The following is a 26,067-nucleotide window of genomic DNA, read 5'->3' as shown; positions in this document are numbered from 1 at the left end:
ACTACATGGCACAGAGCATCAATCCTTCTTCGTACAATCCCAACCGTGTCCGTTTCCTAGATACTTCTGATTCTACTGTATTCTTCGACACATCCATGAAGGAAGAGATTCGTGGAATTCCGGACCATATACGCCCGCAGGTGATCCCCAATATATTTTATAATAAATTCCGAGAAGTCGACTGCGACAAAATGTTTTACACTGACGGATCAAATCTCGATGGGTCCACTGGCTTCGGTATCTTCAACAATACTATCACCGCTTCATTCAAGCTCAATGATCCCGCTTCAGTTTACGTCGCAGAGTTAGCTGCAATTCAGTACACCCTTGGGATCATCGACACTCTGCCCACAGATCACTACTTCATCGTTTCGGACAGCCTCAGCTCTATCGAGGCTCTTCGTGCGGTGAAGCCTAAAAAGCAATTACCGTATTTTCTGGGGAAGATACAGGAGTCCTTGTGTACGTTATCTGAAAAATCTTATCAGATTACCTTTGTTTGGGTCCCCTCTCATTGTTCTATCCCGGGCAATGAAAAGGCCGACTCATTAGCAAAGGCGGGCGCATTAAATGGTGACATATACGAAAGACCAATCTGCTTCAACGAATTTTTTAGTATTTGTCGTCAGAGGACGCTCAACAGTTGGCAAACCTCGTGGAGCAATGGGGAACTTGGACGATGGCTACATTCGATTATCCCAAAGGTATCAACGAAGCCTTGGTTCGGGGGGATGGATGTGGGTCGGGATTTTATTCGTGTAATGTCCCGACTTATGTCCAATCACTACACCATGGATGCGCATTTGCGGCGTATTGGGCTTGCGGAGAGTAGTCTGTGCGCTTGTGACGAGGGCTATCACGACATCGAACACGTTGTCTGGGTGTGCGCCGGGTATTGTGACGCCAGGTCTCAGTTAAAGGAATCCCTTCGGGCCCGAGGTAGACCACCCAATGTACCAGTCCGAGATATGCTGGCAACTCGTGATTTCCCCTATATGTCCCTTATTTATACCTTCATAAAAACGATAAATATCCCAATTTAGCCCCTCTCTTTTATTTCTCGTTTTTAGAGTTTCCTCCTGCCTTGTGGAACCGATCAGCTCCAGAGTGCCACTATGTAACCGCCATCGCCCTTACCACTACGCCTGCATAGAAGGAAACTGAAGCGAGAGCGACTCGAGGTCCGATGACTTTTGAAGGATTCCCCGCGGGTCCGAAGAATACCATCCGCCAATCCGGTACTCGACGACTTACTATACTGAGGCGCAAATTTGATTCGCTGATCCCCCTCCCCCCCGCCGTTCGAGCGAAAGTTGCAAGTTTTGCTCTTCTTTCCCTGTCTCTCCCCTGTCCTTGATACAACTGCTGCTACACTGATGCGGAAATAAGCCACCCTTTGAATATCTTGACCAAGCATAAGTTTTAGTTAAAAAATTCAAATTAGTGTTCTGTATTCCTAGTTTTAAGATAGCTATAATTTTTACTCTTTATTGAAACTCTTGTCCTCCATCTTGTAAATAGAATTGAATCCCTAGTTTTAAGATTTCTGTGAAATTTCTCATAAATATTTGTTCCCCCCTTTTGTGTACTAAACTATATTGTTAGTTTAAGATAACCGTAAAATATTTCGTAAAATACTATTACTCCCCCTCTTGTATATCTTGTTTTAAATTTTTTCAAAAAAAAATCTTTTGGCCCTCTTTTGTATATTGAATCTTATTTCTAGTCTTAAGATAGCTGTAAACTTTCTTTTCCTTTGTAAAAAAAAAATATTTCAACATTGTAACCTCCTAGTTTTAAGATATCCAAATGTAAAAACAAAAGCATTTGGCACCGCCAAGCTAACGCATTTGTGCCTATCAAATAAACGAAATGAATAAAAAATACTCCATGGCTGCACGCCACAAAGAATAGAAATAAAGAGGCTCTTTAGTGTGTATCTTGGTCCTATGCGCACGTAAGTAGAGAAGGCAACCAAAAAACATTTTTAAAACATTCTTCCGGTCAAACTTTATCTGAATTGTAGTTTGATTCGCCTTACCTGCTTTCCAGTGGAGGGAGGCACAAAAAAGTGACTCTTCAAGGTGACTCTTTGAACGAAATTGTGCAGCTCTTCGTGCATATTTTTTCGTTTTCAAGTGTCTCTTTGTGCGGTCGTTCTGCACATCGCAGTGTTTTTGTGCTGCTCTATTTTCAATCGGTGTATTTCGCTCTTTGTGGCTCATTGTGTGAGCAAATAACAAGCCTGACCGGAGTGTTATCAAGTTTTCGCAATCACGAACGTAGGTGTGCGTAGATGATCGCGAAGGCTTAAGCTTTCGTATGTTGACGTTTTTGTCGCGTGTTCTCGCGTGTATGTGACTTCGCGTCAATAAATTCGATTTTGTAACCCTGTGGCCATTCACATATTCGCGTGTGTTCTTGGATGGCCACGCGGACCGTCATTCTGATATTTATTTTTCTGTGTGCGGATCACATTCTGACAGGGATTGAGTTACTCCGTATCACTAGAGTTCCTGGCCATGTCGCCATGGAACGTGTTGTCCAGTGGATATGAGAGCATTCATTTTAATTGATTCAATTGAAGGCATGGACCTAGACTTTTGGAATCGATGATAGAGACTTCCGGACGTGATCGATTCATGATCGCGCGAGTGCGGGAGATGTCTGCGGGAACGCGGGTGTAGGCTGCGTGGATGATCGCGAACGGTTCAAGCATTTGTATGTTTGATTGTCGCGTTTATGTGACTTCGTGTGTATAAATTCGATTTTTAATTATTTTTATAAGCAGGTGGCCATTCGCATGTTCGTGTGTTATTCAATGATCGCGCGTGGACGTCTTGTCCAGTTTTTGTGTCTATTGGTCCAACTGAAGGCATGAGTTTGGGCTGCTAGGATCAAGGGTAGAGACTTGCGGACGTGACCGATTCATGATTACGCAAGCGTTGGGTTGATGGTTGCGACCGCGTTGGTAAATTTTTAGGTACAAATGTTGACTTAATTACCGGGGTGTTTGAAAGTTGGCGAGATCGCGCGCATTAGCAGTTTTGACCAGGTTTGTATTATCTTGAAGGCCACGTTTGTACGTTTGGAATAAGAGATTGTGAGTGTATATGAGATAATAAGCAATTTGTGTTAGTAAGTGTTATGGATCTAATTTAAAATATAGCAATAAAAGAAAGGTGCCTCCAGAGAGAATTGGGCCCTAAATCCACATTGTACATGGCAGTGGTTTATTATCGCCAAGTTAAGTACTAAAATTGATCACAATGTAACTTAACTAAAAAAAATAATCGTATCCCAAGTTTATGTGATATAATCACTGTAATACTGCTTTGGTGGAAAAGCCCCTGATTACGTCAAGGTACAGTATCATACCGAGGGAAGAAATTCGACACTTCGTAATTCGTACCTAAAATATCAAATCCATCGTGGAGAACGATGAGTGGCCGTATCTGCGTATTAGCGGTAAAGAGCATGCTCTTAAACTATAACATGATCCTAGTCTATGCGCCGACAAACAACAAACCCGATGATGAGAAACATTAGTTTATTTCTTTACCATGAGACCCGAGGGACAAGTCTGTCTTTGCCGTGAGACATGCTGGTAGACTTGAGCAATTCGTAGTAACTCTGCCTAAGCTCGACTTCTGCCCGCAGAAGACAAAAGATTAATCCGTGAGATTTTAAGCCTGTTCCTAATGACCCTGCTGACACTAGTTTTCCGATCTGTATAGTTCACATTGCTCACACTTGAGTACTATGGCTCCAAAATATTCATAACTTTCACTACTTAGTAATCTCCAGCCAACTGAATGTCGTTAAAAAGTAAACAAGAGAAAGATTAATTTTATAAGTGTCAAAACAAGACCAACGGAGAGTGCCCAAAACATGACGGAAAACTCTTCATCTGGGTCGCAAACTCACATTTCAGAAGAGGGCTATTTATTTAAAACAATTCGACTCGTGAACTTAACGTAGCCATGTGACTTTTATATATTTACTCTTTTTCACGGCGCATTTTCAGCATCGCCTCATAACGCCTGGGGATCACTCAGTCCACTTCTTCGGTTGTCGCTTTCGTCCATACTGTCAACACAGCTGCTGTCTTGGAGATAGTTGGTTTCGTTGGTTTGCTGATTACGGTCGTGGAACCATCTTCCTCAATTGTTGTCATTTTGCAGGCGGTACTGGTTGTTGCTTCAAACGTACGGGATATAATCGTAGATGATTTAACATTTACTCATGGTTCAACAGATGTTGGTAACTGGTCAACAATTTATGAATAATTAGTAGATGATGAGGCCACTGTATTTGTTTTCGTTATTGCAGATGTTTTCCTTAGGTAATAGAAGGGTTTTACGTAGTGTGCAGATTACTAGCAGAACTGACACATGGGAGACTGATTGCAGATCACACGAACAAAGAGACACTGAGAAACGAAAAAGTTAAAGATCTGCGCACCAAGAGATGCACAATTTCGCTGAAAAAGTCGGTTTGCCTAGTCTTTTTGTTTGTAGCAGTATTTTCTCATCTACAAGGAAAAAAAAGCGAAGCAAACTAAAGTTCTGAATAATTTTCATTCAGCATTTTGACATACACCGTGGTTCTACAATGCACATAACAGAGTATCTTACTTTCTACTCATTATATATTACATGCTTTGGTGAGGCCGTTATCTTCGGTTGATGGAACCAAACTCATCGAATTGTTATAGGAAAGGAGAGCCCCTACACACAGATCTATCTCGCCGCAATCATGAGCACCTATTTTGCATTAAAGAATATTCAGATGCTCATGAATATCTATGTTATAATAGATGACCGACATTTCACTGACGTTTGATGTCAATTATGTCAGGACCTTCCGGGGACTGAATGTCAACTTTGACCATTATCTGTTGAGGTGTAAGATTCACGCAAGAATGTCCACGTCGTGGCAGCAGCTCAACGAGGCGTATAGTATAACAGCCACAATGTTTTAGAACCCACACGTGGAAATCAGCGGTTCGTCGTTACATATAACTATTATGAATCCCCTAAGTGTGCGTTGGTCAGTGCTCAATCGTCCGTTAGGTAAACGTTCCGTTCCTTCCTAGAAACTTGATATCGTACCTGCAGATGCCTCTCAGATTTCTTCGGGATCTGGGAATCCTTTACCAAATGTCTGTAAACTCGTCCTGATTTCAGCGAAATTTGGGTAGTCGCATAGTATGTGTCTGGATATTTCCTTCCTTTGATGGCATTTCCTACAGGCGCTATCTGGAACCTTTCCTAACTGGACCAGATTTGCCATGAATTGCCAGTTAAAGATGCTGAGTAACACTCTAGTCTTCTTCTTTGAGTATTAAATAAACAGTCTTTATTGGGAACATTTGTTCCTAATCATCGAGCTTTTCTTTAAGATTGCTAGGTCCACATCCAAAGCATGACTCAGAACATATGAAACAAAAGGCAGTTCTCTTGTTAGCTAGCACATCAGCCAAGTTGTTTTCTTCTATTCCCATGTGCCCCGGCACTCTCATTAAAGTAAGCTTGTATTTGCTTGCCAGATTTATCAGAATTTGCCGACAAGTGAAGACTGGAAATTACATGAACCCAAATCTGACGACTATCTAAGAAAATTACCAACTTTTGAGCGTTGGATCAGAACTAAGCCGATAACAAATCCGAGACAAGGTCAAGAATTTTGAGGTGCCTTGTAAAAGTACCCGTGCCTTCATGATTGCCAGACAAGCCATTCTTAAAATTTTTGATAGTTTCAGAAATGTCTGTATTCTTTCCACTTTGGGACAGCAGTGTTGCGATTTATGGTGTGCGATCCCATTTCTCCAAAGAGAGTTCAGCAAATCAGTATTCATTTTAAGGTTCTCTCTATAAATCTTTTGATATCCTGATTCACACTCACTCTTGGATATTTTACCTCCGTGGAAAATTAAATTGTGTTTCCATTAAAGAGTATGACTTCCCTTTTCCAAGTCAGAGAAATTACGATGATATTTTGGTTATGCGCTAAACATTTCCTTTTTACATCATTGCCATTTCTCGTTTAAAGCTGTTGGAATACGATCCGATATAACGCGTTCGATTTTGTCCCTAGCAGATCGTCCCGTTCCTTAATCTAATCCCTAATCTCAGATCATCTAGTTCGTTGAGGAGTGTCTCCAGTGCCCAATCTTCCGTCAAGAACGCTTCCTAAAGAATCTTAATATCTTGCTTGAAGATACCTTTCAGATCTCTTCGGGATCTGGGAATCCTTTACCAAAAGTCTTTGAGCGCATCCTGGTTCCAGTGAGATTTGGGCAGTCGCTTAGTGTGTTTCTGGATATTTCCTTCACTTGATGGCTTTTCCTACAGGCGCTATGTGGAACCTTTCCTAACTGACGATAATGTTATAATATAATGCTTCAAACAACCTTGTCGGTCGTACTTAACCAAAATTTCCAATTTTTTTTTATTGAAAAGCATTCCTGCAAGAGTAGTTTTGTATAATTTATTATATGTATTAAATTAATCTTTGGCAATTGTCATTTCGTATTCGACAGTTTACACGACGTCACCCGCGTTACTGGTTGGTACGGTCAAACTTGGGTCGAAGGATGTCAATCGAGATCCTCTGACGCGTTCTTGATGTTACATCATTAGCGTTAGGACGGGCGTCTGCAATGTGGTATATAATTTATTTTATGCTTCAGATAGTATGATGATGATGATGATGGTCCCACCTCATACCCCTACAAAGGTGTGAGCTGGACGATTTATCTAATAGATAATTGATATTTTTACACATGACTAAACCAGTGAACAAAACAAATACGGACTGGTTAACAGTTCAGACATAGATTTTCCTTCAAAAGACCGCAACCAGATAGGCTTCAAATATTTCGCAAACAACCAGAGTCTATCAAACAAATTTCCATCCCGGGAAGATGCCTGATGGAATCGGGAATTGAACCCAATATCCCCAATTTTCGACAATAACAAGCAAGACTCCTCCCGCCTGACCAAGATATCGCTACTACCACATACAAAGATGGAAAGTATCGTGTATGGTGGCAGTGCAGAGCCTAGCCGATTTATATCATCAACGTCAGACCTCAAACTAATCTACCACTAACCCAAGGCAGTCAAGAGAAACTCCTAACTGGGAATATCCTAGATTGATCGGGAATTGAACCCGAAGTCTTGTCATATAAGAAAGAATCATCAAGGCCACTCCCAACGAACTAACGCCGGTATTACCACCATCGCAGCGATGCTAAAATTAGCCATATTGTCGAGCAAAGCCCAAACAGCTCCATCATCTACTCCAGACCCCGATTACTACAAATGTCCAAAAGCTTATATTCAACCCGATAAGCTATTTGTTCTGGTCACTACGTCAATTTCAGGATGGTCTCTATCTGATTTAAGCGCGCGTGGCTCAGACTTTTGTAGACATCTCATTATATTTTTTTAAGTTAAGAAACAAATAACAAAATCCATCATCATAGAGAACATAATAACTTAGTACGCCTAAAAGGGAATAAAAAAACAATTCTCATGATTTTACATATTTTTCAAATAAATGTAAAACATAAAAATCTGACTACAAAGCACTACGGTACGCGCGTCAGTAGAGTTGCTTCGACATCACCAATGCAGTTCTCGGAACGACTTTAAACTTCTACAAATCCGCTAATTGCTTTAACAGAACGCACAATGTTTTTGTGATTTGGAAACATATGTATTTTTATGAAGGAATCCGAATCATGCCACGGCCCAATCCGGAAACAATCTGGCAGAAAGGCCTTGTTTCATATGTGTAACACTGATTTGATAGTGTAATAGAATTTATTCTCACCCAACACCAGAACGATTCGAAACCTCATTACGGACTATCTTTGATTATCTTTGCCTAAAGCAGTGTACTCTGCCTTCAAAGCTGCATTGGGAGCTCAACGAACAACGGAAAAAGGTCAGCAATTGCTAACTAAAACCATTTTTCACGAAGCGCCTAGTACTCTTTCTTTCCTGAAAACGTAAGCTTATGCGAACGCGTGCTTTTGTTCAAAAACCAGTTTGTCCCGATCACAAGCTTGGCGATGCTAGCCCCGATGGATGGCAGCTTGTGGATGAGCGGAAGAATCTACAAAAACCAAAATAATAATTATACTTCGGAACTTCAGAACCGATTCAAAAAAAGCAATCGGGAGTTGCTCGCTGCTCCCAAACTCCTCCTGGCACGAAGGTAACTACTCATGAAGCAACCTTCTCGGGCTGGGATCATTCTCGGGTCTTTCACCCACTATTATTCGAATTAACCCGAATGGCATAAACATGGGAACACGACCCCCAGCAAAAACAAGAAAAAAACATTTCACCACAGAATGAGTGCTTTTGTTGTACCCGTGAGCTGTTGGGTGATTTTCGTCTGCACCTTAGTCATGAACACAAAAACCTTCCGGCATGGGAATTTAGGAACTGGCACAACTTCAACCAGCCGGATGTAAAACGCGAGTGTGGTGGTAGTTAGCGAAAGTCACCTGATATCGATCGAACGAGACCTAGTTGCGAATCTCCCGCTGCTGCCGCGGAACACAGCGCGACCGGCCGGGATTTTGCCATCAGTTTTCCTTTCCCGGGTACGTCTCAACGTTGCAACGTTCCGTTGGCTTTGAACTGGGTAGAAAAATGGGTAGATTCGACCACCTGCCGGCTGGCTGCTGGTACCACTGCGCACTCTATAGTTTCGCTTTGGCGGCAAAATTGTCCTCCCCGCAGCGAGAATGTCACAAGCAACGTTGCTCGCGCTGACTGCGCTGCCGGGTGATTTAAGGGGCTGACTAATCAATCCATTCGAGGGCAGGGCTGTTCTCTGCGAAACAATGGACGCGAGATTAACCTTTGTGAGGAGTAGTACTACACGAATACTGGAAGACAAATTGTATTGTCAACCGGGTAAGATAATGGTAGATGTCAAGATTTGAAAATCAAGCAAATATTTGACAGGATTCAATGAAACAGTGTTTTGAAACAACTTGATCAACGAAACTGTACTGTAAGCACAATTTAATATCACCTAAAAAATATTAGCGTTAAATAACTAAATTGATTTTTCGAGACCAGTGTGCGTCAAGAGAGTAAACACACAGTATTTCGGTTATTATCATACATTAAGAGATACAAACAAATTTTTTTTTCGAGTATTGTCCTACTGGAGCTGTAGAGCTGGGTTCTCGGAGGGGCTCCCCGTCAGAATCATTCACTACAATTACAGACGAGACGGGAAATGTCACCTACCAAAACAAACTGCTTAAGGCCAAATTGAGCGGGCCGTGATTCTGATTGTGATATTGAGTGTACGGTTCAAATGTGCGGGCGTAGGAATGAGCATTTATTTGTGCGCGCTGGAGATAGCGTCAATCCGATTATAAGCGCTAAAACGTTTACTTAGACACTGGAGTGTTACACTGCAAAATCGCGCGCTTTTGTGTACGTGGATGATCGTGAAAGGCTCGAGCGTTTGTTGGTTAACGTGCTTCTCGCGTGCAGAGCGGCAAAATGGCTCTCGATTTAAATATGCTCTGCACCGACAAGGGTCATCGTCCGGCCCAAGTGCGAGCAAATCAGAGCGTCGCTTCAAGGACGTTGGTAGAAACGCTGATCAAACCACCCTGAAGAAATCAGCAAAGATGAACCTGTGTAAAAACTGGTTAAAAACATAAAATCCAGCGAAACCCGTATAACGTTATATTCAATATTACTGGACTAAAATAATAAATCTATTAAAAACCGGCTATTTTTCTCCGGTTTTTGCGCACAAGGTTCTTTCAACAAACTCATACATCGAAGAACTCCAGTCGAAATCAATCACTTGTAAGTTAATAGCCGACATAATTTGCCCTTCCGACTTTATTTTTGTCCGTTCATAACTAAATATGTAGAATTGTGAACCTGAGTAACACTATCAGTTTTCTAAATTCTGCATACATTTAGTGTCCAATTTCAACTAACCGGAAAATTATGGGAGGGCACAGTTTGTCTCCCACCCAACCTCGCATGGGAAGCTAACCCATAGAATTTTTCTGCTGGCCGTGCAGAAACGTTACACAACACGCCATGACCCGCTTGTAAAACAAGATGCTCCATAAATCGTGAAACAAAAAGCCATCAATTATCTTACCTTCGAACGAAAATCGAGTAGGCTCTGTCTGCTGTGTAGAGGTTTCCTTCTAGTCTCTTTAGACACGCTACACTTCAGAGTTCGTCATTTCTCCTAGATACAACAAACGTGGGCACGCTGTCTCAACCGATGTACAGTGTAAAACGAAAAAGCATCCCGAAGCATGTCTGGCTGGAGATAAATGTTTACCGCATTTCCATGACTCATTTTCATCAAATTTAATGATCATTAGCGAATGGGAAAAACAAACTACGATGCAAAATTCCAGTCCTGCGCTGCAGTTCAGTCGTTCATTAATAAGCATAATTCTGTCCATTAATCAGCATTACAGCCGGCCACGATTCTGGTCGTCGAGGCCATAGGCAGTCAGTCAGTCAGTTAGTCAATCAGGAATTGTGCGAAAGAACCTACCGTCTGTCGGTTCGTTGGTCTGAATCCAGAGCTATCTGAAGGCCGTCTGCTCCTTGCCTGATCTGTAGCCACCGAGTGGTCAGCACTCAGCAGGATAGCAGCGTACGAAACGTGATAGCTATCTTTTATATTTTAAACATTGTTGCAGCAGTTTGACGTAAGACGTTTAAAGTCACCGACAGGCCAATAGTCCTGTAGGCGGAACGAAATTGTAGTTTGTTTTATACTTTTTAATGAGCTACTTCCCCCGTCGCTCATAATAATCATTATCATCATCATCATTGGTGGGGAGTTGGCATAATCAAACCTATGTTCCAGCCACAGGAGTTGGACGGGAACGAAATGAAGAGCGACTAGGATGTGCGTGTAATCGAGGCACACGCAATTGCTATTCAATATCAGTCAATCGGAACATGAATGCAGTCTGGTCGTGTTCTATGCAAAAAGAGTTCGAGCTGTGGATGCCTGACCGGGGTGATTACAATGTGGCAATAAAAATACAAAAACGAAACAATGCGATAGATTTACGGGGACGGTTTTGTAGCGATTTCCGACTATGAATATCATCACTTGGATCTGTATTAACCAATGCATATCATGAACATGGCGTTGCAAATGATCGGGAAACTGCTATCCTTCTGTGAAATTTCCAAAAGTTTGAGTTCCCACTTATTACCGCAAAATCAAACAAAAACCTTGTTTGACTTTTCATGTCAACTTTCCGTGCCACCAAGCACTTCGTGGCGATTGAAATAAAACAAAGAATATGGCGGCATCAATTATGTAGTTCATGCACGGATTATACCCATTTCAAGTGCTTTGATGCAGCAATTTTGCCATTAACTTTCACCATCAGCAAGCAACCCACACCGGTACGCCCATCTGCATTCACGGGAACGGATCAGCTCATCCATATTTGATGCAACACACGCGGGAAATGTAGCATGTGTTCTTTCCGGGTTTTCGCACTACCCCTCAGAGCAAAATTCTTTTAGTTGTGTTGATAGCGATAAATGAACGTTTTGAAATGTTTCCGATGGTAAATGTAAGTCGTAAAGCTGCATTTTTGGAAAAAGATGGTAAAAATAAACCAACTAAAAGAGGAAATAAGATGAATTACAAAAAATATATAGGTTTTGAGAAACAACGATACAATAAAACCGGCAAACTTGAGAAAATAGAATGTCAATTTGCGAACATTATTTTTTATCCAAGATGCAAACGCAAATTATAGAAGATATCGTTATTCGAAGTATTAACGAAAATTGCGCCGGTAGCATTTTCTCATATTTTGCTACTTTTACCGAAATTCCACAGGGTAGTCATTTGAAATATATAATTTTCTTATTATATATTGAAAACGTTCACTCTTCCTTCAACTGTTTTTAAGCTTGAGCACTGTTGTTGATTAATGAAAAATAACGAGTTTGTTCTAAAAGCCAAAATGATGGGAATGGGATGGTAATCTAAAGCCCATCGTTTTCACTTTCAACTGCGTGCTGCAGATTATTCGCCACACGAAACTTTCTGAAGTAGTTATAATATTTGCTACGCGAATAACCCATCGAGGTGAAAGCCCTAATAAACAATACAATGCAACACAAATATACGCATTCTTTTAACTAAAAAAAATATTTGGAAGCAACACGCCTAGTCGGCTATTCGGAGATCAAGTGGATTCTGACGGAATTCACTCTCGATAATCGGTTATCTAGAGTCTAAATATTTTACGTAGAACTGTATATAATTATTCTAATCCATCAGTAAATTTTTCAAACATAGGAAACTATAAAACTTCCACAACAAAACATTATATTCTCAGTTGCATCAGTTGCTTGTAGTGAACCCTGACTAAATACTTACCCACTACCCAATCCGTGGTACTTCCGGGAGCGTCACTGAGTCGGGACTCGTTCTATAACTCGTTCTTGTTCTTGAAACTTATGCATGGCATTTTTTAACATTAACTTTAATGCCGTTAAACGTATGACGAATTTCGCGCCAACTTGAACAAATGTTGATCATAAATGATCTAGACTGTCTTTTGATAAGGGCCAAATTTTTTTTTACCATTTTTTTTTCAAATGGCTATAGTCTAAAAATGACAAATCCTACAAAAAAAATGTTGGTAGAAGTGACTTTCACAAAATTAGTCAAATTTTTGAATAAAAATATTGAAAAAATTCTTTATCGACTCCTACGCTGAAAAAAATCGATTTTAAAAATTTCATCCAAATCAAAAAAAAACCATTTTTGATTTGGATGAAATTTTGTTCCAAGATAGGTAATTATGTTCCCTACCTACCGTCAAAAATTCAAGTTGGGCACTTTCAAGGAAAAATCGTTATTTGAAAAAAAAACTTTTCCTTGTCCAGATTGAATTTTTTTTTCAGTGTATTTTTATAGAAAATTAAACCAATGAAAGTTATAATCATCTCAGAATCCATTGTCCCAGCCGCTAGTTGCCTGATACATGTAACGAATTTGGTATATATTCATAACAAACTTGAATGAAGACTGGAAGACTGGAGGATTGGAAAATCGGAAGACTGGAGGATTGGACGACTAAAAGACTGTAAGACTATAAGACTATAAGACTGTAAGACTGTAAGACTGTAAGACTGTAAGACTGGAAGACTGGAAGACTGGAAGACTGGAAGAATGGAAGACTAGAAGACTAGAAGACTGGAAGACTGGAACACTGGAAGACTGGAAGATTGGAAGATTGGAAGACTGGAAGACTTCAAGACTGGAAGACCGGAAGACTGGAAGACTTGAAGACTGCAGTTCAATTGTTCCTTTCAAAAATCATAAATTTTATGAAACTATTGACAAACTTTTCTAAAATTTATTTTAAGTCTGGTGGAGCAGCAGCACACTACAAAAATAAGAAAAACTTCGCAAGCTTCTGTAGATTCCAGTCAAAGTATGAAATAAGCGCAGAATGGCATTTTTTTTACAACATCCCATGGAAAAGTATCCTGTAATGCTATTGGTGGCACTCTCAAGCGAATGGCAAAAAGAGCCAGTCTTGCTCGCGACTATGAAAATACCATAACAACTCCCCGAGAGTTATATAACTGGGCAGTTGAACAAACTGATAAAAATATCACAAAATTAATTTTCTGCTACATATTCACTGAATAGTACAACAAAATGTCAGAAGAATTCGAAGAGCGGTATAATAACGCCAAAACAATATCTGGAACTCAAAAATTGCCTATTCCTGGTGGCAAAGTAGAGACGAAGAGGTATTATAAATCAGAAGATGAACCAAAAATATTTTCCTTGCATAAAAATAATACAAAATAGCATGCATGAAGATAGTTTTAAGACAAATGTTATACATAAAAATAAATAAATAATTATGTAAAATTCAATACATAGTGTTGTGGTGATTATTTCTTTCTCTGATTCTTCCTCAACACTAAACAAGAAAATAAAGATGTAATAATGGAATATTTGTTTAATGACATAAACTCTTTCCAATGGGATTCTTGATTAAGGAGCTACATACCTTTTTTGTGATAAAAATGCCAAGAAAGTTTGAATTTACATAAAGGAATAAAGCAATGATTTCATTACATCAAACTTATAATATTTTGGTAGAACATTTTTCAGTGAAATAAACAAGCATAAGTTTATACAAAATTGATAATTGGCGGAGTTGTGACTTTTTCCCAGAAACCCTTTTTTATTTAAGAGGTTTGCGGTGATCACGATTGAAGACTAACAGCTCATCCAAAATCCCTACCCTCAAAAATTCCATTAGTATATGAGTATTCCTCGTACCTTAACGATTAGTTGAATAAATAATAATTTTTTCTGCATTCGAGAACGTTTTTAGTAAAAAATCGCCGTTTTAAGCTCTAAAATATGTTTATTGGAAGATTTGACTAATTTTGTGAAAATCACACCTACAATATTTTTTTTGTAGGATTTGTCATTTTTAAACTAAAGCCATTTGAAAAAAAAAGTTGGTGCCAAAGTTTGGCCCTTTTCAAAGGACAGTCTAGATCATTTTTGGAAAAACAAAGTACGCCAAGTGGTTTTTTGTGACAAAGTCTTCATGTACAGAAAGTTTCATTAAAATCTGAGAGGGTGCTGCCAACTCTGAATACGATTTAGCGCAAAATTCGTCATATACCAATCTTGTAGCACACAGATGTCTTCTTGAAGCACTATCCTACCCATGATCGCATGGTTGTACCGTTTTCTATGGGATTTTCTATCTTTATTGGAATGATATGCGATCATAGACAGTATAGGGTCGAGTACCGTAATTATGGTACGGAAAACTTGAAAATTAGCAGCAAACATCAGTTTCCCAGACGCTTGAAGAGATCATTAATAAATAAGACAAAAATGAAAGGGTCTAGATGACTGCCTTTTGGGACGCCGCAAACATACCTGACCGCGGATTTTTTTATTCACACAAACGCGGACCGATTATAGCGATAGGAGTGCAACCAACTAGTCAGCCAAACTGAAATCCTTGCCACTGTAGTTTACGGATTGCGATGCTGTGAGGTACTTGGTTAAAAGTCTTTAAAAAGTCGTTATAAATTAAATCATCTGCTGGTGATTCTCGATGACAGGACGCAACAAAGAAGTATAAGTAGTACAAGAAGTAGTAAATCGTTTCATGACAATGCATACATAACGTTGTAGACTAGCTTTTCGAAGAATTTGGCAAGACAGTTACTAATAAAATACCGCATACCTATATCTCGACGTTGTGAACGTTTCCAGCTTTATGAATAGGATCGCTGGCTGCTTCTTTCAACGCGGTAGGAAAAATTCCTTCAGTTAGCGAACGATTGAAAATGAAGAACACTGGAATAGTCAGCGCGCGGGTACAGTTTTTCATCAACTGGGGCGATCCGGACCAGGTCTTTTCGACATATCAACGGCAGCCAGAGGTTTCAAGACCTCGGCCTCACTAACAACCAGGTGAGGTAGATTTACGTTGTACGTTGCTAAATACTATTTCGAGGGAGCAATGCAATCGCTGTTGAACACATCACAAAATAAATTAGCGAAAAGATTAACGGCCTCAGCTGTGGTGGAGGGGGGGGGGGAGCTGTTCCCTAAAACTCGTTAGTGGGTGTCCCACCAGAACGTTTTCCGCTATCCACGAAGGACTACAACGTTGCGGTGGTCATGAAGGCTACCTTGCACTCGATTCATGTACTCGCGAAAAGCGCCATTCTTTGCGGTTTCATACTGCAGCTCGGTTTGACGAAGCGTTTTTTCTTGGCGTCGGATTTATGGCGGAATTATCGTTTGCGATGTTTTCGTAGAATGTTTCCTAAGCGTTTCATCACGGGTGCTTGTGGTTCATCCTCTTCTGGATGCGTTTTACTGGAACTTTGTAGCAGACTATTCCATAAACAGCGCTGTAGAAAATCGCGACACCTCGTCTTGCTCATTGCACCACATTATGGTCAGGACAAAATTAACATTATTGAAATACAGAAGAAAGATCAAAGGGCCGAGATGGATGCCTTACGGAATTCCGGATGAGGCGAAGAAATCTTCGGAAACACAATAACCTATCTCAATGGTAAGACGGCAGTTGGTGAGGTACAAGTGAATCCAGCGAATTACATTGGAACTGAAGCGAAGCCCGAATAGAAATGAACAGAAAGAACATCATGATTTTCACTGTGACAGAACAGTAACGTTACAATAATTTACAGTAAGTTCTAGTGTTGTGCTACAATACAAAAACAAGAAACTTGAACATTCCTGAAGTAAATTTCCACGTTAAATCGACTTTGATAGTACAAAAGGGAGGTGGTTATGTATCTATATATTATTTGAAATTTCGATTTTTCCATGCATTTCTTCTCGAAAACAGTAAAATTTAACGTTAATTTACTGTATCAGTTTTTTGCTGAGCAGGAGAGAATTTATTGTTACATAATTTTTTTTTTGTAAATCTACTAACGAGAACTGTGCGTCGAACAATGTTGAAACAGTAATAACAATAATATTTATTGTTTAATGATTGTTTGTATAATAAATGCTCTTATAAAATATTATCCGAAAGTCTATCCATCTTGGCAACAGTACCGGCGTGGTCAACCTTGTCGAGAGCCTCAGATGTATCAGTGTAGATAGCGTCCGCCTGAAGACCACTGGATAATGTGTCTGTGACATGAGACGTGAAAGACAGAAGATTAGTAGTCGTAGAGCGTTTCGGCATGAATTCATACTGAGTCTCGACAATGTATTGTTTGCAGTAGTTGAAAATCGGATTCATACCAACCTTTTGAAACAGGGTGGGTACGGAACTTAGTAAAGTAATACCACGATAATGCTCAGTTTCTTTTTTATCGCTTTTATTGTAAACTGGAAACATGAATATTTGGCAGTGAACTGCTGCAAGCACTCCGCCGCTGGTTTTTTCTCTGTCTATTGCGTGAACTGCGATCCATACAGAAAGCTTTATAGTGCGCCACGAAGGGTTGCACTTTTGAAGTACTTACGCTGAACCACGTTTCTGTGGGAACGACAACGTTGCAGAAGCGGTATTTGTTACTATGTTTTAATTGCGCAAGGTTCTACTGTATCGATTTTCTTGGCTATTTTCGGCAAATTTAAGATTAAGAGAAACGAAAGCAATGAAATTGAAAGACGGATAGGTATTCTAGAGCAAATCAGTCAGAAGCGGTATTTCGTTGAGCTCGTCAACAGGTAACTGTCGATGCATGTGTCCATACTGCCAATGTTCTGGTTTTTTCCAGCTTCCTAATGTCTGGTTGTGAGCCTGGTGCGCATTTTCGGACTAGGGCAACAACGTCCTCCTCGGAAACTTTGGTACTGTCTTGACTACGTTTGGCAAGTCATCTACTAGTCTAGTTCCACCTAGTCTGGCTCGCATCGCATTTCTTCTTGGAGACATTCCAATTGTTGATTCCCGCAGTCGCTCGATGCTTGGCCAAGAAAATATTGGAATAGAGGACGAGCGCACAGTTTCTCTGCTAGGATTCTGATTACGGCATTAGTTTGACACAATTCATCTTTCACATCTTTCATGCAACTGTCGAGTGCGATTGATATAGTGCTGCCAACATTCTCCACAGTTGCTTTGCTACACTCTGTGCCTTCAATTATTCAACTTGTTCTATGCAGTCGTCGCAAAACCACAATTGATTAGACTGACCATTCACGAAGTCCAAATTGAAGCGAACCCAACCAAAACACTACATATGAGCCACCCGCTCGCAAAGTTGGCATTTGACAAAATCTTTATCGGATCAAAGCACGGATATCAATTCCTTTTCTCGAGCCATACTAGAGCTAATTGTATTTAGATACTCCGGTGAAACAGATCCAGATGGCGCTGCAAACGGCGAGTGGCATATACGGCAGTAAGCTGATTTCTGGTGGAAATTCCCACAGTGATCCGTGGTGATGTGAACGATGACTTCACTAATAATACTTTCACCAAATTGTACGTGATAGTTTTGTCGACTAAAAAACGCTTGACACGAGGGACACTCAATAAACAACCAATTCCGATCACAACGAGTAACCGCAAGTAAAACACTCAAATAAAACACTTTAAACCCGCTCGAAAGAAACAAGAGCCTATGAAAACAAACGTCAGTTACAACTTATGTCGTTTTTGCTTGACCCCGAAACTGAGACAGGTTGCAACCCCAACCGCTGTCAATTCATACATTTTGGCAGCATTCGGGGTTAGAACCTGACTCAATTCGCTTCGAACAAGCGGGTCCGACAGCATAAGTCACTAAGTGACTTTACGCTTGTCCGAACATGCCGCAGACTCAGGTGATTCGCATTTTAATGCCAAAATATCTCGACTCCTGCGTGTAGAAGACGAAAGGTTAAATCGCCGAGAAACTCAAAGCTTGCTCATATGACCCTATTCTTCCTTCAACTCCTTGCTCTTCCTTGAGTACTATGGGTCTTGACATTGAAGAATATTTCACACCTTCCAGTCCCTTCCTAATTAAATGTTACAACATAAAAAAATCAAACAACAACGACATTAGTAAGTGAACTTTTTTGGACAAATCGTGGGATGAAGTCCGAGAGAAGTGTGCTAGGGATATTGTTGGTAGCCATAGGTATCAAAATCTTTGCTTCCGTCTCAAGAAGCAGGTCATTAAAAATGTAAAATACTCACGCTAGAGCGAAGCGAAAAGTCAAGCACCATTTCTTTCCTACCATTTGAGCTAATTCGTTGAAAAGAGATAGCAGACACTGCTCTAACTAATGTGTTCAAATGGGTGGGATGAATAGAGGTATGTACTAAGTTGAATTAGGGAACAGTAATCCTATAACTGTTAGTGCTCATAAAAGATATTAGTCCCGGCTATTTTCCTTACTTGTTGTTATGAAGATATGTTGTGAAAACCAATAGTTATGGTTGTTTAGATACGTGGTTGTTTATCAACAACATGGGCATAAAGGGGTTAAATATACCATAGGAATTTTGACCAGGAATCAATTGTTTAAGGGGATAATGGGAGAAGAGCAATATTTTGTCAAAGTCTACTGGAACTCAGAGCAGGATATTCATCAGAATTTTACACCGGATTTCATTGAAAATAGAAACATGATTCTATCAGCATCTTCAATAAATCATAATCTTTGCAGAATTATATCTTGAAAAGGATTCCACCATACTTCTAAGAAGTTTTTCTCCAGAATCCTGCATCAAAATTCAGAGAAAAAAAACGTAGAAATACGGATAAGAGCTCAATCGAAATTCTTAAACAGATTCCATTGGAATGCTAAGAAAACTTCGATCAGAATCCTGGGAAGTATTAAAACAGAATCCTGAGAAGCATGTCATCATTATCCCAAAAGAGTGCCACAAACCGAACGAGCAAAGTAGCTATAATGACATTTTATGTGTACCAAAGGCCTGCAGTAGCCGATGTGTGTATTATGGCAAAAAAGAACTTTTAGTTTAAAACTAAACAATTGCATATTTGGCAGCACTGCCAAATTTTTCTAGATCCCTTGAACAAACAAACAGTACACGGTAAAAAATCCTCACGTTGATGGAAAGTGATTTGCAGTTGATTTCGCACTACTTGCTCAACATTTCAATGTGATGTGTCAATCTGTTGGAATGGATCATTTAAAAGCACTACGAAATCAACAGCAAATCACTTTCATTTGAAATGTGTTGTACATTGCTTCTAATAGATCTTGCATTTAACTATATACGTACTCCTTACGGTATATCCCATTATGGATTACCTGAGAACAAATAATTACATAATTAACTACAAGTAAAATATACAATACACTCAAGTTTTTTTTACGCGGTTTTTTTTGCGCGGTATTTTTTTACGCGGTTTTTTTTACGCGGATTTTGAAATTTACGCGGTTTTCATTTACGCGGATTTTGAAATTTACGCGGTTTTCATTTACGCGGATTTTGAAATTTACGCGGTTTAAATTTACGCGGTTTTCATTTACGCGGTCTGTATCCCCCTCGTAAAAAAAACCTGAGTGTACTCACTTTCTACATTACTTTAGAAATGAAAATTTTCCATTTTTGCTCCTATTTCCGAGCATACGTTTATAGTCGATTAAAGACTTTAGTGTTTTGACACTTGTAATTAAAGATGGAACCACTCAAATTCAATAGATTAGTACAGTGGTGCGAATTCAGCGGATATTCATTTCAATTTAAAGATCATTTCAATTAAATAGCTTTCAAAGACCAGGTCATTCTGATACGAGTTATAAATCCTTAGAAAATCAATGCTAAATCACTTCAATTGTTAGTGATACATGATAAACTGATTCAAGTGCAACATCATTTGAATTAGACGTGACAATTTTTTTACCGTGTACTAGAGATATAATCCGAAGAAAAACAAGTTTTTTAAATTAAAACAATTTGATAAAAATTACGTGGACCGAGGGGTGGTTTGAACGACACAATTAATTAGGTTATTATATATTGGCTCTAGGTGAACAATTTCTTCAAAACTGGTTCCAATCGGTGAAGGTCGATTTCAAGTTTTGGTTTTTTTGGTCACTGCGCGGAATAACCCATGTATAAGCTATTTTTGATGTGAGCCAAAATTTGAGAAGTTGTTAACCCTAGGCTCCCCATTTCCCTAAAAAAAATTCTATTGACTGCAATGATCGAATTAGCACTATAGTCAGACATTCTAGTTGAAATCTGATTTTTTTCGAAACATCCGTATAATGAATAATCGACTCCGACCTGTATACTATTTTAAATCATACAAAGAGAAAAGGAACCCTAGGTCCAATTATTCAAACTTCAAATGAGCCACATATCGAAAGATTCAGAGATTCATCCAAAGATCCAAGGTTTCAAAGATAAGAAACAAAATATTCAGGATTCCAAAAATGCAATCAAATAACAATACTGTTGAAGATAAAAATCGAGATATTCTACCTACAAGGATCCAAAGAACGAAAGATCTGATTTTTAAAAGTTCCAGAAATTGCAAGATCCAAAGGTCCAAAAATTCAAAATAACGTTTGTTTCATACTTCGTTTATCCCCGGCGTAGAAATCTATCAAAAACTGGAAACGGTACGTTCCTAGTGTTTACACATTTAAGCTTTGGCTAATCCTAATCGCTAATTAAACAACTGATTTGTTACTCGCAAACAAATAAAGATAAAGATAAATCTATAAAGGTAACTCAAAAAAAATTACCTTGTTCTGAAAAATATCTTACAACCCATTCAAGCATTGACCTTATCAAAAATAATGCTGGGCCGAATTCTAGCTGTCAATCAAGGCAAACAAACCAAGAATTCGCTTAAGATAATGTTAAATAATCTTTTGAAAAAACTTGTCCACTCCCAGTTTGAACGAAATGATTCCCATAAGCGACAAATAAAATTTATCATTGTGAAGAACAGAAAGACATTCCCAACTAGACGGATTTCGGATTGGATTCCCAAGTAATCGACACCCTCTTAAATTATCGATTGAATCGTAATAAACACTACAATCACGCCAACACACTTCCTAAACCATGTATTGGTTACTGACAACAAATACGTGTAACCCAAATACACGATTCTGTTGTACAGCGACAGCGGCGTGGAAAGATCCACCCCCTCTTTCTCTAATGCCAACAAACTCAAGAGACTTTGGGTAAACAAATTGATGAACGTTTCTGTAAACTGGTAAACAACCGTGTCTGGTTTCAATCCGCCGGGTTCTGTATCAAACACAGAGTAGAGAACGAAAAAAAAAACCAATTCCCTTGATGTAACGAAATTCCTCGAAACCTCAGCTCAAACTCCTTCAAGCTTTGTTCCTCCCACACCAGACAAACAGATTAACCGATGACAGCTGTGTGTTAGAGACACACAACAAACTCATGTGAGTCCTTCGATTATTGTCGCTAATAGGCCTCATCATTAAATTTCGAGTTTCTCCTTCGCTTCGTGTACATGCATGAATAATTGATCCCCTTTGACAAACAGTGGTGATAATCCCTAAATTTAATTTCATTAAAATTGCATTTGTAGACACATAATCCTCATTTATCGATCCAAGCATTACCTTTGCCCAGCGCTCCTGTTGGGTCCTGCTGGTGTCCGTTGTCCTCCACCGGGGGCGGGCGATTGTCCGTCCTTTCTCAGGTTTCTAAGCACGGTTAAATCTCTTCTTTCTTTTTTTCCTCTCTCTCTCTCTCGTCTGTCGATCACCTTTTCCTCTTATAAACAAACACACAAAATCGATTCACTTTCACGTACACCTTCTTCCTTTACGCTTTCACACTTTGCTTCGCGCGCGCTTCCTTCCACTCGCTTCGGTGTAATCCTTAATCGCTTTAAAAATTACACTCGTTTTTTTTCTCTCGCTCGCACGCCTTTTTCTCTTCTTCCCCGTGGGAACGTCGATCTCGTGGCGCAAACAGAAAATATAAAGGCAGGACAAACGTAAACGGAATCACTTCAATTTACTCTTATTTTTTATTTACTTATTTCTTTTAGTGCTTCCTTCACTTTTGTGCGGTTTTACGGCAACATAAACAACAGAAATAAAAACTGGGGAGACTTATAAATCAAGCATAACGAAAACACAACCTGAAAAACGACTCCTCCTTGCTTTGCCTCGACAAACTGCCCTTTCGATGGGGAATTATACGTGATAAGATTAAATGGACCGAATATAAAAATATATTATGACCGGGGGATTTTCTTTTTTCACTACTGCTTTCAGACACTTGACATTTCTTCTTTCACATTTCACCTTTTCAGATCAGATAAAATAAAACGACACGTTCTGTTGCAATGGGGTTGTGTCTTCAACTCGATAAAACCCTTTTCGCTGTTATTCACCTTTGACTGTCGTTCTGACGTTTTCGGCGAGGGCAAACTGCACGAATGTCGTCAAAACAAAAACAAAGAACTCTGTTTCTTAGCAAGCCCTCTTCAGAAAAACATGCCGCAACTTGTTTCCTTTGCGGGGCACTACCACCACACTCAAAATCAAACCAATCCTTTACCACTCTAGGCTCAATGTTAATTTTTCAAGCTCACTGAAGATTAATCCAATTTTTCCAAACCTGCTATAACTGTAAATTGCTAAGGGCTCTACAAGCTACGAGAACGGCACCGCCAGCCACCGTCAACTATTTTGGAACCATCAAAACAAGAATTCGTGCATTTTGCTTCGCCCAAACCTCGTCACACAAACACCAGCAACTTTATGCTCTTCCAGTCTCGGGTCTGGTCCGTGCTGAGACAATAACAACAGGCCACACCGGACGACGGGATGGACCACGACGGAGATAGAGCGGTTAAAAAAAAACCTGCAAATCCACTTGGATGCTGTTGGCTGGGAGCCTCTTGAGTATCTGCTGATGGCAGCGCTTGTACGACCACAATCACACACCTTTTCCAGTCTCTGGAAACAGAATCTTCACACTCAATCCCGAACACCCCCCTTTACAAAACCGGCATCGCGCGCGAGGACCAACCGACTAAACTCATCTACCACGAACGACGCGCTAACGTAAACTGACTGAAACCAGTCGTACTCGTCGTGTGGCTCGCGGACTGCAGCAGCAGCAGCTGAGCAGAGCCTTCTTCTGTCGCGATCCAACCGAACGGCAGCCAGTTCCAGTTCACAGAGCAGCAAGCAGAATCGAGCAGGTATGTATATCCCTATCGGAGAACATCCCACCGCCGCGGTGACCCGAATGCTTGCTTGGACTAGTCCCGAAGAGAATCTCTCCCGTTTTCTCCACTCGCTGAACGGCGAAACTCTCAACTTCACCCGATGAACACATCGGATGAACCATGACTGAAACCGGTTTCGGTTCCTCTTCACACGATTTGGTTTTGAATTCGTTTGACGAAGCCAGCCAGCCGTCGCATTTCCAGTTTTTTGGTTCCTTTTGTCGCTTTTCTGTGCCATAGTACCTACATGTTGACCAGAATGCGACCGACCAGCAGCGAGAAACGGGATTTTCCGCACCTGATGGGCTGAGTTTGAAAAGCGGCGCACGATGGTGCTCTCTTGAGCAAGAGAATAATATTCGGAAAAGTGAGCGCAACGGAGCGATAACGGGTAGCTCACGCTCTTCTCATGTTCGAGATCGTGCATCCCTCACAGGTGTCAGCGAAACAAATTTGGCATATCATCAACGGGGAAACGTTATAAACAGAGAACTCACACAACGCGCGAAGTTGAGAGGCACCCAAAATTGCGCGAGTTTACAAATTCAGCGGATTATTTTGGTGATTTTTCAACATCATGTCAGAGGGATTAATGTAACAGATATTCTTCCACTTCATTTTCATACTGCTTTAATTAACTTTTTAAATCACTTGATTCTAAACTATTTACAAAATATTATATTTGATATTTTGAACTTACGTATACTGGTAAGTATATTTTACGTGAATCGTCTTGATACATGAGGCACACTTATTTATCGATTGGTAATATAGGTAACTATAAGTGCTAGTGGCAGATCATTTGTGATGCATTTTTAAAAATCAGCGAAATTATATGCATGTACTTTCCATCGAAAATTTAAAATGTATTTTGTGTTACGTGTAAAACATCAAATTCCTGCAAGAATCTAGTTCTACACCTCACATGATATTGCCTGGGAGCAAACAATAATCTCTAAATGTACAAGGCCTGGTAATCCCAAGTTGTTTATTGATCAAAACCAGTGCCGGCCGTACATAGAACACAACATCAAATAGAAGGAAAGTTATTCGGACCCTTATTAACACTTAAGGCCGTATATACCTACTACTGCGCAATCCACAAGTGTCACGAGAGGAGGGGATTAAGAGTAGGAATAGGTATTCGTTTAAAAATTATGGCGGAATTCGAGCGCGATTCAATAGTCTCTCGATGCCCTACCACCAGGAGACTCATTGAGTGCCTAACAATAGGAATATAATGCCAAATAAAGAGAAAATGTCTAGCAAAATACCTAGTTCAAATGTTATTCTTACAACAAAAATAAGAAATAATTTACTAGTTCAATGCACAAACACAAAAAAGCAGAAAATGAAGAAGAGGGTCTTGTTTTTAACGCTTCATACGACAGTAGGAATCCAGTGGATCATTTTTTGGATTCTGCCTCCGGTTGTAACATGGCCTCTAGGCTTGGTTCGCTGGTTGGGCCACAGCCTCTGTCCAACTAACGAATTTGATTCGATAGTTGGACCGACTGACAAATGTCAAAAACTCTCCAAAGTAGACGTTAGTAGTGTAAAAGATTGATAGAAAGGTTGTCAAAGTAAATTTGACGTGAGGTTTTGGTGTTCAGATGCTTTTTAGTTGGACAATGGTCCAACTAGCGGAGGTACAACCAAAAAGCGGTCCAGTTAAAGAGTGTCCAACTTCCTAGTGGGCACCGGTCTCCTCTACGATTAATACGATTATTTATTGTTATAATGTAATATTCAACAAATTATAAATGATTATTCAAGTATCGATTGTGTTGGGAAAAAATGATATCAAAATAGAATTGTTTGATGAAAACCCGATGCCAATCACGAGTAATTTGAGAATAGCTGATGCTGGGAAAGAATAGAACAAAAAGCAGCTTCATGCCGGATGCATTTGCTGCGCTTGCTTTATTTTCTATGGAAGCTGAATACAGTGAAAACCCGATTTTATTTATCCCCGAATTTGTCAGCTTTTTGACCCGATTTTATGAGTCTCATATGAAAATTGATAGTTGGTAGTTTGATGGGCTCTAGCAGAAGAACCAAGTTAAATTCGAGTAAATCCTTTCTTGAGTATATTTTTCTTATTCTAGGGATTAGAAATAGGCAAAAAAAATATTTTTTTTTAAATTTTGCCCCTTTAAGGGAAATTTAAGCTAAATAATCAGGAAAGATTATGAGGCTATATCTAGGGACTATAGAAGAATATCTTAAGAGCTTCGATGCCTTAAAAAGAAGAAAAAAATATATGTCCCGATTTTGTCAAGGTCCCCGTTTTATCAGTCTAAAATTCATAAAG

The 26,067-nt window shown here is 39.7% G+C and overlaps 1 protein-coding gene across 4 annotated transcripts in view; it reads right to left on the bottom strand.

The window, feature by feature from the left end:
* Window positions 1-23,686, bottom strand: part of LOC131677719 (sterile alpha motif domain-containing protein 5) — a 668,233-nt gene extending 644,547 nt beyond the window's left edge. Inside the window, exons 1-2 of one of the 4 annotated variants that reach the window (XM_058957720.1) lie at window positions 23,467-23,672; window positions 22,129-22,616 (exon numbers count right to left, since the gene is read on the bottom strand). The gene's annotated coding sequence lies outside the window, so the exon portion shown is untranslated. Of the gene's footprint in view, window positions 1-22,128 lie in introns of all 4 variants that reach the window. The other 3 variants (XR_009303417.1, XM_058957721.1, XM_058957719.1) reach the window with 3 other exon arrangements.
* Between the last annotated feature and the right edge of the window lie 2,381 nt (window positions 23,687-26,067).

This window comes from Topomyia yanbarensis, chromosome 1 (genome assembly GCF_030247195.1).
Source record: "Topomyia yanbarensis strain Yona2022 chromosome 1, ASM3024719v1, whole genome shotgun sequence".
Lineage (NCBI taxonomy): Eukaryota > Metazoa > Arthropoda > Insecta > Diptera > Culicidae > Topomyia > Topomyia yanbarensis.
This window is presented reverse-complemented; position numbering and strand designations above follow the sequence as displayed.